This window comes from Humulus lupulus, chromosome 6, assembly GCF_963169125.1.
Source record: "Humulus lupulus chromosome 6, drHumLupu1.1, whole genome shotgun sequence".
Classification (NCBI taxonomy): domain Eukaryota; kingdom Viridiplantae; phylum Streptophyta; class Magnoliopsida; order Rosales; family Cannabaceae; genus Humulus; species Humulus lupulus.
In genome coordinates, this window is record NC_084798.1 from 220,927,754 (window position 1) to 220,939,763 (window position 12,010).

Below are 12,010 nucleotides of genomic sequence, written 5' to 3' on the forward strand. Positions count from 1 at the left end.
ACACGCACCTAAATGTATGTCCTAAAAAATATATCTGGAGTTTTTAGGACTCTCAATGAGAGTCCTTAAAAATCACATTTTAAGACTCGCAATGAGAGTTCTAAAAACATATGTGAGTCCTGTTGACTCTCGATTTGGCCAACGACATGGAGTCAAATGTACGACAAAGTATAAAGCAAGAATGAGAAAAATGATCTAACGGAAAGGAAGAAAACACCAAGGAATTATAGTGGTTCGACCCCAAAGAATGGTAATAACGTCCACTTAGTGATATCATTATTATTGAATCTCAAAGCAGTGATCAAAGAACTAGGGTTCTTTGAGTTTCACAAACCTTGAATGTATTACAATCAGACGATGTACAATTCACTATAGCTCTCTTTTCTCTTAATAGTTAGCACAAAGATTCAGGAATCAAAAGTTCAAAAGTCTCTTCCTTGAGCTATTTCATGCATATTTATAGGCTCAAGGAGGGTTACACATGACAACGTGCCCTATCTTTCCTTAATAATCGCGTATCAAGATAATAATGACTTAAATATTACAGCTTAAGAATGAAATAACTTAAATATTACGATCAGCCTGGTCGTATAAAAAATTAACCCTAACGATACAGTATGCTTCTGGTCAATAATCGAGCAGTACTTTCGCCACGTGTGAGAAATTATTGCCACGTCATTAGCAACCGTTTTTTTGGGTAAACAAGTACTAAAAAACATGAATAAAAAAATTTAAGAGTGATGACTTTTAAGGACTCACTTTGGGTGTCCTAAAAGAGAATTAAAGACTCCCAAAGTAAGTCCTAAAAACTTTTAAGTAAAATTTGATAAATACACTTACATTTTCGAAATTGGGGATTTTTATTAGAGTTAGGGTACCATACAATTTTTAGCACACACAAAGAAAATGAGAGAAGAAGGTCTCGGCCTGGGGTTTGAAACCATACGGGGCGGCAGGGCAGCAATGGCGGCTAGGATCCGACGGCGGCGAAGGTCTCCACGGCAGGCGTGCTTACCATGACAGGAGGTTTCCTTGGACTCAAGCATGTCGGCGGACTCTAGCAAGGGATTCTCGGCCACAACTGTCAGCCACGGCTGGGCATTTCCTTGGACGAAAGCACATCGGCGGACAGAAGAGACAGCACAGAGCATGTATGTTTTTATTCGGCACCATGGCCATTATCCAGGTACACAGATTACCCTATAATATTGTACTCTAGAAATCCCTAGATTTATCCCTCTTTTTTATCTCATTATCATTGTTGTTATTATCTATTGGTGATTGATGTTGTTTTTATTCAGGCCAAGAAATCGACGGAAGATCTAAAAGAAATCACTCACAAAGTCTACTTTGACGTTGAGATAGATGGAAAACCAGCTGGCAATGTAGTGCATCTCAGATTTTCCTTCTACTTTATTGTTATTATTATTATTATAAATTATTTTTTGATTTCTTAATTAGTTCAGAATTTTTTGATGTTGATTCACTTATAATTTTTGTGATCTCAGGTCGCGTTGTCTCTTTGGAAAGGCGGTCCCTAAGACTGCAGGTATAGTCGATTTAAAGGTTAATTATTATATGCAAATACAAATATATTGCAATTTTCTAGCTATTTATTTGACTAATTATTGAATTTTTATTTTTATTCTTGTAGAAAATTTCCGAGCTTTGTGCACAGGTAAACATATAGTTTTAGCTTCATATCGTTGTATCATCCCTAAAATGTGATATTGTAATTGCTTTTCATTTTGAAAGTTGGAGTTTGAAAATGTGGAGGCATGAAAGGTCTTGATATCTCTGACATGCAAATAGTAGACAGCAAGCTTAATTCGTTCCCCAAATCTAATTATGTTTCATTTTCCTTTAAAAATTGACTTTCATAAATTGTGGTCATTAATCTAATTATTATATTTGTTGTGTTAAGTTTAACCTTTTTAATAGAGAATGTCAACATCTAACATTTTTCTTTTTTTATAATGTTGATTAAAATGAATAGGTTAATATTTTGATTGGTCTTAAAGCATTGGATTGGTAGCTAATTGCAAGAGGTATATTGTATTTGATTTAGTTTTAAAAAATTTCATTATTTTACAATTTTTAATGATAAATGTATTACTTTAGTGGAGTTTGAATATCTTAGATATTCGTCCGTAGTAAAGTAGGTTTTGGGAATTCTGTGTGCTGCGGTGATAACGGAAGATTGAGAACTTGCATGTCTTAGTGAAGTAGGTTATGAGAATTTTGTGTGCTGTGGTGATATATGGATGAAAACCTATGTGTTATTTGATTTGTTTGACATGTTGATGTTGATTGTGAGAGATGGCTAGGCTAGTAAATTAGGAGATATGTTGTCTGATTTTCTATAGATTTTTTTGTACTTAGTTTTGTGTGAAAATATGAAAAAGATGATTGCCACAATGATAAATTTGTAATCCGAATATTTACCATTCGAGTTACTTTAAACATAATAATGAGTTACTCTATATGTAACCACCAAATTACTCTTTGAGTCACTCTAAATGTACCAACAAGGTTACTCTCTCTATATATACCAACTTAGTTATATTTTGTATACCAAATGGCTAAAATATACACGTTCATAAAAAAAAATCGCGCCGAAAACAGTTCACGGGTTGTAAACACTGAGAGCTCTACCGGTAGGGCTTAAAGTGAAGCCCCTATAAGAAAATTCCCTATATATAGCCATTTATGACCGTGTATATTGTAGCCATCTAGACCGTGTTTTTTTTTATGACCAGGTTTTTTTTATGACCGTGTATATTGTAGCCATTTAGAGCATCGTGCAAATTTCCCGAAAATTCCGAATAGTTTACAGTACCGAAAACTAGGTTCAAACATGTTGTTGCACTCGTGACTAATTTTTTTTATGCACGTGGAAAACAATATGTTTGAACCTAGTTTTCGGTACTGTAAACTATTTGAAATTTTCTGAAAATTTGCAGGATGCTCTAAATAGTTACAATATACACGGTCATAAAAAAAAGTCGAGTCGAAAATTGTTCACGGGTCGAGAAATACTGAGAGCCTTATCGGTAGGACTTAAAGTGAAGCCTCTGAAGAATTGTCCTATATATATATATATATATAGTTTAAGAGTTAAAACAAGTTTTCATATATTGAAGGCAAAATGAGTAAATAAAACTCGGGATGAATATTTTTGGAGTTTAAAAAAAAAAATAACAGAAATTTACATAAATCATGATCACTCCAATAATATTATTAAATTTTTTATTGGTGGTACATTTCTAGCATCCATAAATATATAAAACTGCATGTACTTTATAGATAAAGTACTTGAATATTATCAAAATATTGTACATACACTTCTGTTATCTTCTAGTACTTGACTACTATGGGACTCCTAACGTAGTGCTTCCCATCTGACCATTTCAACTGTCCAAACACATAGTTTTTAGGCTTCCCAACAACCTTTGGCCTCAAAATAATCTCAAATTTCTTTTCCTCACCAATTTTGCTAAATTTCAAGCTTGTGGGCTTAACATAGATAGAAACTCCATTTGGGGCCCTCACATATGCCTTGTAAGTACCTGGGGAGCCAACATTCTTAACTTTTCTAGTAATTATCACTGATTGTGAGCTAAGATTATTAACCACAATGGAAGGATAGTTGAAGTTAGCTAGATTAAATGAGGTGGGACATTTATTATATGGCTTCTTAGTAAATTTTTCAAGCAATGTTTCATCAATGCCATGAGCACATAAAAAGTCCACATAATCTTCAATAGTTCGGTCATAGACAAGTCCAGGGTCCATAGCTCGATTTGGTTGCACATGGCCTGAACCATATTCAAAAGGTGACGCTTTTTTCTTGTTCCAATCCAACAATGGCCCCTTGTTGCTATCTTGTACTCTTGCTGCATATAGTTCATTTTCATGATAAATAAGGAATCTTAGCCCAAGTACATGGAATATATATATTTATAAATATATGTACCTGTAGTCATGATAGCTGAATAAATCGCAGCTGGACTCCAATCTGGATGAAGGGTTTTTAGAAGACCAGCAATCCCAGAAACATGAGGGCATGCCATCGAAGTTCCAGAAATTATATTGAATGGGACTCGACGTTTATCAAATGTTAGTTTAGTTGGTCCAACAGCTTCAGTGAATGCAGCAAGAATATTCACTCCTGGTGCTGTGATATCTGGCTGTAATTGTATTTAATAAGGAGACATTCATTTAGCATTTAACAAAAACGAAATCAGAGAATTTGTAAGGTATACCTTGAGCAAAGCTGGCTCTATGGGATTTGGTCCTCTTGATGAGAATGAAGCCATAATTGGTGATGGTTTTACTCCCACTTCAGTCTTTGCCGGAGATATGTATGCTATAGGGTCCCTGAATTGACAAAAATATCATAGGTCAAAGTTCATAAGCATTTTTGTTTTTTGTTTTGGTGAAGAAAAGATGCATAATGAAACAACTCAAGAATTGTAGTTGGTACTTAGTAGTGTTGAGGTATTCATATACAAAAGCTCCCTCTGTGGCATTGAGATGAGATGTAGGAAGAACATAGGTCTCAGCTTTTGTGTCGTTAATAAGAATATGATTAATTAGAATCATTCCAACAGCGCCAGCAAGATGAGCTTGGTGACTCTTGTTAGAGGGACTAATGTCATCCCCAACAACACAAATCAAGATCTTTCCCTTCACCTTATTTGGATCAAGACTATTAGGACGGCAAAATGTACTGGACAAAACATACAGCAATTATTATACATTAGTGTTCTCTATAGTTAATTTTATATCTAACAAGTTAAACTAGCATTTAGTATATTATTTTAACCTACGTACGCTTTTAGAGGATTTACTTCAGCAACTCTAGCATCTGCACCATTGATCAATGGATAAAACTTTTGAGAAGGCAAGCTACTTGATGAAAGGCTTGCTCCCTGTCATTGTTTTATATAATTACAATATTTTTCTTGCAATACATAAATCAAACTTTGAAAGTCTTAAATATATATGTTTTACCTTAAGTTTTTTTTTGTTCCCAAGAGTTACGTAACTATTGAACTCACGATCAATTGTACTTGCTGCCACAGTTAACATCCACGGTGAAACATTTTTTACAGTCTTAGGATCAGGTCCATCGTTTCCAGCCCCGGCAACCACGACAATGTTGTTCATAATGGCATGAAAACTTCCAATTGAAATGGGATCATCAAGAAAATCACTTCCAGCAGGGAAACCAAGAGAGAAAGAACGTCCACGCCATCAGTTATTGCAGCTTCAAATGCTGCCAATATGTCAGCGCCGTCACCCTCGGCCTCGTTGCTCCCTGCTGGCCATAAAACTTTGTAAGCAGCCACACGAGCTTTTGGAGAGCCACCCTTAGCGGTACCATTTCCAAATCCGAAAATATTTGCTCTGGGGACAAAGCTACCCCCAGCTGTGGAAAGAGTATGAGTCCCATGTCCATCTGTGTCTCGACTAGTGAAAAAGTTTTCCTTAGGTATAGAGGCGTTGGACATCTTTAGTTGTGTCAGAATGCCTTTGCTAAAGTACTTTGCTCCTATTAGCTTCCTATGGTGGAAATTGGAGAAAAAAGATTATTCAACTTTAAAAACAGTAATGTCGTTTAGTAACTTTTTTGTTTTTCTTTGTTTTTTTTTTTTTGCGTATAGTATATATATTACAAGTAAAATAATCTATAGAATATATATATTTATATATGTATGTATGTATTAAGCTATCAAAAATTTCATGCATGCCTGACTAAATAAATAAATAAAAATGTGCTTGTTCCTATTTAAATTTCTATATATTGTCTAATAATATATATATATATGCATAGTTAGTTGTACAACTTATATCACATATTGTATATAGCTAGGTTCTCAATTTATAATTTATAATTTATTATTATTGGCTTTAATATTCTATCCCCCAATTTATTTTTGGATTTAAAACAAAAATATGCAAATTATTTGGGAAAATAGGATTCAAATGTGAGTTGAGGATCTAAATGGAAATGGTGGTATATGTTGGAAACTTTAATTAAATGAAAATTACATTAATTTGACAGAAAAATGTTGCAAAAAAAGATATGAAAGGACTAATAGCTATGTCTAAAGTTGGAAAGATAAAGATATACAAATACAAAAATTTAAAAGTTAATTAATGATGTAGAAATTTTTCTTACAATTCACCCTCTAATTACTACAATACATGCCTATTCTCAATGTAATATGCATAAATAACAACTACAAAATTAATCTTTTACTCATTCTAAATGAATATATGTATATATGTATATGACAATTCTTTTATAGGGGCTTCACTTTAAGCCTTACCGGTGGGGCCCTCAGTGTTTCTCGACCCGTGAACAGTTTTCGGCGTGATTTTTTTTATGACCGTGTATATTGTAGCTATTTAGAGCTTCCTGCAAACTTTTAGAAAATTTTGAATAGTTTACAGTACCAAAAACTAAGTTAAAAAATGTTGATTTCCACGTGCATAAAAAAAATTAGTCACGCGTGCAACAACATGTTTGAACTTAGTTTTCAGTACTGTAAACTATTCAAAATTTTCTGAAAATTTGCAAGATACTCTAAATAGCTACAATATACACGGTCATAAAAAAAACACACTGAAAATTGTTCACGGGTCGAGAACACTGAGAGCCCCACCGGTAGGGCTTAAAGTGAAACCCCTATAGGAGAATTCCCACCAGTAGGGCTAACCAATCATGAGATGACACCTCATATGGTGTTAGACACCTTAAGGTGTCAAAAAACAACACTCAAAAGAAAAACAATAAAAAGTAGAAATAAGAGGATCGACCTATTGCAATGAATTTTATCTCCAATGGTTGGTTGACAACTTCCACGCCATTTGGATGGGATAGGTCCAATCCCTTCATACTCACTGAAGCTCTTTGATTCAGGCCAAACACCTACCAATAATCAACTCTCACCAACATTTAAAATTAATAATCCAATAAGAAATACACATATATGAGTTTAATTAAGAGATAAATAAAAGTACCACTGTCCAAGTTTCCAATAATTACATCTTCACCAAAGTGTGCCTTTGTCCAAATAGATTGAGAAGGAACGACTTCGTTATATCTTTCCAATCCAAGAAACTTCCATGAACGAGTTGTGGCTGGTTTCACTTCTTTGCTTAGGAAAACCGATATCACATCTCGATGCTCTGTAAGAATCAACATTGCATATAGTTATTAAATCAATTCTTAAATAATTAGTTAACATAACAACAAAAATAAAATGCTTGCTTCGAATTTCTGCAGCTTCTACTTCATCAAGAGTTGCTGCAAAGCCATTAATATGTCTATTATACGAGTAAATGATGGCATCCTTTGCCTTTTCCTCACTGCACAACAAGAAATAAAAAATCTAGAATAAATAATGTACATATACATATATACATATATTTAACACAAGTACCTTCCCAAGTAAGATCCAAGAAGGCTGTGATGAGATTTTGTGGCCATTTCAAGAGCATCTGAGGAAGGGTTCAGACCATGGGAATGTGTTCCCATGTACACAATATATGTCTGCATGAATACATTTTAACATAAACTTCATTTAATAAATGAAGAGAAAAAGACTAATAATATATATATGTATATTCTTGCCTTTTTTTCAGTGGCTTTGAGTAGTGATGATTGAAGCAAAGTGAAAATAAGAAACATTGAGAGAAGAGATGAAGAAGAAACAACACTAGAGTGTGGTGCCATAGCTTTCCCTTTCAATAGATTCAATTGTGGATAGAGTACAGAGCTACAGTTTTTTCTTAATTTATAGACACCAAAGTGAGTAACATAAATTATTGCTTCTTTCATGTGGTCATATTCTATTAAAAGTAATTTAAAAAATCAAATTAACATGTTTTTTAAGGGATAGTTTTAACAGTTTTTTTATTTTTTTAATGTTAACTTTAATAGAATATTTTTATATTTAACAGTAATTTGTAAATACTTAAACTTGAATAAAATAAAATAAATAATTAAAAAAAATTTAAAAAGATATTTTATAATGATAATTATTTAAAATAATAAATAATCAAACAAAGTAAAATAGGATATTTTTGAGATATTTTACAATGATAATTATTTTAAAATAATAAATAATTAAACAAATTAAAATATGATATTTTTTTGAGATATTTTACAATAATAATTATTTAAAATAATAAAATCATATGTTTTATAACTTAAATAAAATTTAATTAAACTTAAAATCACTTATTAAAATAATATCATATTAAACATTTAATATAATATACTGTGAATTAGCAACAAATTATTTTTTAAAACAAAACTAACAAGAAACTTAAATTTAAAATCCACATATAATATTTAATATTACATTAAACATATAATATATAATCTCTTATTGTAACTCCCAAATTCAAAAAAACTAGAACAAACATAAACTTAAACAAAAATAAATAAATTATTTAATTAAAATATGATATTTCTTTTAAAATTTATATGACATTTATATAAATTTAATAAAAATAATTAATAAATTTCATAAATAAACTTGCATACTGTACATTATTTGTATCATATAAATATATATATATATACACACACGTCATTCTCCAAAACTTACTGACCACACACACCTCTATCTAAGGTGGCATTTGATGGCTTGAATGGTCTAGCTACGTTTTTTATGGTGCAGGACTTAATTAGGATTATCCATCACAATATATACCATGAAATTAAGAAACTTATAATGGGAAAATTTTGTTTTTTTTTGCTTAATGGAGGGTATTAATTAAAAAAAATGCTAGATATTTAAATATTTCAAAATAATGCCACTTTTTGGCATTTAAATTGTTTTATTTTTTCCCTCTCTTTTTCTCTTTCTTGATTCACTCTTTCTCACCTCACGGCACCACCACCCACCGCAGCGACATACTAAAATATGGGTAAGTAATTATTTCTCAATAATATACTGATGTTTTCTTTTACTTAATATACTAAATTACTGAATTTCGAACAAATCTGAGCATGATCAGGTAACAACCACTTTCTTGGTATATCACATAAAGTATATCATTTTATATTTGTTTTAGGTTATGAACATCATTTAATAAATTATAATATAAGTGTGACCTTAATTTAAAATTCAACCACATAAAAAATACCACACCTAATAGGATATTAGGCACCTTAAATTACATGTCTTATATATCTAAAGACCAAAAACCATATGTGTAATGAATAACATTTTGAAAAGTCTATTTTAGATAAGCATTTGGGAAATTCCAATAAATCTAATCTTCGTGGTGGCATCCGTAGACATGAATGGTCTAGCCACGTATTCGATGGTACAAGACTTAATTAGGATTGTCACAATATATGCTATATGAAATTAAGAAACTCAATAAGACTTTTCAATATGATCAAATCTTCTTATCCATACATTCTGATGCATATGGGAGTGGTCACCGCAAACCTCTAAAGATTACATATCGCTATAATATCCTAAGAAAATGTCCAAAACGGATGGCCTCACGACTATCATCTGTTACACTATTTTTCTAGTTGTGGTACAGAAGTTTTCTACAAGCATTTTGAATTATATTTGTGTTTAGGAGGGTAAAGCCAAAAATATATAGAAAAATAATCTACTGGGACAACATAATATTGAACATTATGAAAATAAATTAGAGGGGCTGGTCCCCAAACGTCCATAAAACAAAATTTATTGTATGATAATTTGGCTTATGCTATATCTTGAGTCAAATTTAGTACAAATATTAGCATGTACAAAAAATAACCCACTTTTGAGAACTCTATTAAAGTGATGATTTCTTTTAGAATGTGTTATAATATAGAAATGCATCAATTTTTTGACACTTCACTACAAGATTAAAGGAAATTAGCGGCGGGAAGGTCCGCCGTTAATAAGGTTGGTGTCCGCCAGCAATTAGCTAATAAGTATTATTAGAGGTAATAATATCTCGCCGCTAATAACATATTATTACTGGCGGACAGTAGCGGCGAAGCCTGCTGCAAGTACCTATGTCAGAGGCGACATTATTAGCTATGGGTCCACCCGCTAATTATATATTTAAAAAAATAATTTGAAATAAAATTAATATTTATTAAATTTAAATATTTTTAAAAATAATCATAATAAATTTTAACAAAATAACCAATTAATTAATTTAAACATAACTACCATTAAAATTAATATATAATTTTAATATTTATTAAACTAACTAATATCACTATTGTCATTAAAAATAAATAGACTGTCAATTTAATCAAAATACATAAACTAAGAACTAAATAAAATCATTAAGGTCAATATTGTAATTATCTTTATCTTCAACATTTTGTTGTGGCAGTGGCGGCGGTAGCGGCTATGTCTGTGGCGGTGAAGGAATATAAGGCTGTTGTGAAGATCATCCAAGCGTGAGGTCCCCAAACTGATCTCGAGGTTGTGGCTGTATCGGAGTGGGGCTCTTCAATATTATCGACTCGTGAATAGTTTTCGGCACGATTTTTTTTGTAAATGTGTATATTGTAGTTGTTTAGAGGATCATGCAAATTTTCAGAAAATTCCGAATACAATACCGAAAACTAGGTTAAAACATGTTGTTTTTCACGCGCATAAAAAAAATTAGTCATGCGTGCAACAATATATTTGAACCAAATTTTCTGTATTGTACAACTATTTATAATTTTCTAAAAATTGCGCCGATGCTCTAAATAGCTATAATATACATGGTCATAAAAAAAATCACACCGGCCAAAAACTGTTCAAATGTCGAAAATATTGAGAATCCCACCATTTTTTCTCATTTCGTTGAAGAAATTCAATTTTGAAATCAATAATTAATGGAAGAAGAACCAATCATCTTTTAGTTGAAATATTCAAGGTTCCTCTAAATATCTATACCTGTCCCTGACATGTATATATGGTAGAATACATGTTAAATTGACAATTGAAATATGACTAGTCTCACATACATCAAAACAACTGGAAAAAAATATTGGCAACTTCTATCGTGTAACATTTTCCGATAAGGCAGATGACTTGACTTATTAACATATATTTTTCATTCTAATAGGGATATGTACATCAAAAGTCTCTTCCTCTTGTTTTTCTTTGATTCGGCAAGAGATATCAAGTTAACTTATATGGATCTCACGTCATCCTAGTCTTTTATATATGCTAGTGGCCGTTTATGGAATACTCTACAAATACCATTAGTCAATAAAAATTCATTTACTTAATGCTATAAGAAAGTTATCTAAATGCATAAAATTATGTATAAAATGCATAAAATAGACTTAGTTATATATTTAAAAAAAAAATTGTAAATTTCAAATCTCATCCATTGCCTTTCTATATATCTCTTCCATATAATAAGTGTGTTAATTACGGAATTTTTTATTTTAACAGTTTTTTATTTTTTAATATTAACTTTAATAGAATATTTTTATATTTAACATAATATTTTTATATTTAACGATAGTTTGTAAACCATTAAATTTAAATAAAATAAAATAAATAATTAAAAAAACTAAAATAGGATAATTTTGAGATATTTTACAATGATAATTATCTAAAAATAATAAATAAATTAAATTAAGCCAAGTGATTTAATATTGACATCTTACCATTGAGAGTTCAACTCTTTTACATGATTCCTTTCAGACTCTATCTTCTCCTCGAAAATTCAACAGAGTGCTGGTCATCAATTACCATTGTACGCCCTGGTTTTCCCATGGGCTGTTAGCAAGCTAAGGTATGGCCTAATCATATCTACCACGTGAACATCCCCGAGACCGAAGCTGCCATAGAAAGTTCCTACCTCCTCAGCTCTTGGTAGCCTAAGGGTTCACCAAGATTAGACTGAGTTTGGACTCTGAAGGCCGCAGGTCGAGGAAAGCATCCAGCTCGTGGTACGAGCTAGAGTTGGAGGTTGTGACCTTTTATAAAGTCAACCACGCAAGGTAAGCGTGCATATATCA

General features: G+C 31.6%; 1 long non-coding RNA gene and 1 pseudogene across 1 annotated transcript; one reads left to right on the forward strand and one right to left on the reverse strand.

Annotated features, from left to right (window-relative positions):
• Positions 1-1,518: 1,518 nt before the first annotated feature.
• LOC133784541 (uncharacterized) lies at positions 1,519-2,056 on the forward strand. Its single transcript, XR_009871403.1, has 3 exons — positions 1,519-1,549; positions 1,655-1,678; positions 1,997-2,056. It is a non-coding gene; the product is annotated as an uncharacterized LOC133784541 (long non-coding RNA).
• Positions 2,057-3,207: 1,151 nt separating this feature from the next.
• On the reverse strand, positions 3,208-7,789 carry LOC133783466 (subtilisin-like protease SBT5.4; annotated as a pseudogene).
• Between the last annotated feature and the right edge of the window lie 4,221 nt (positions 7,790-12,010).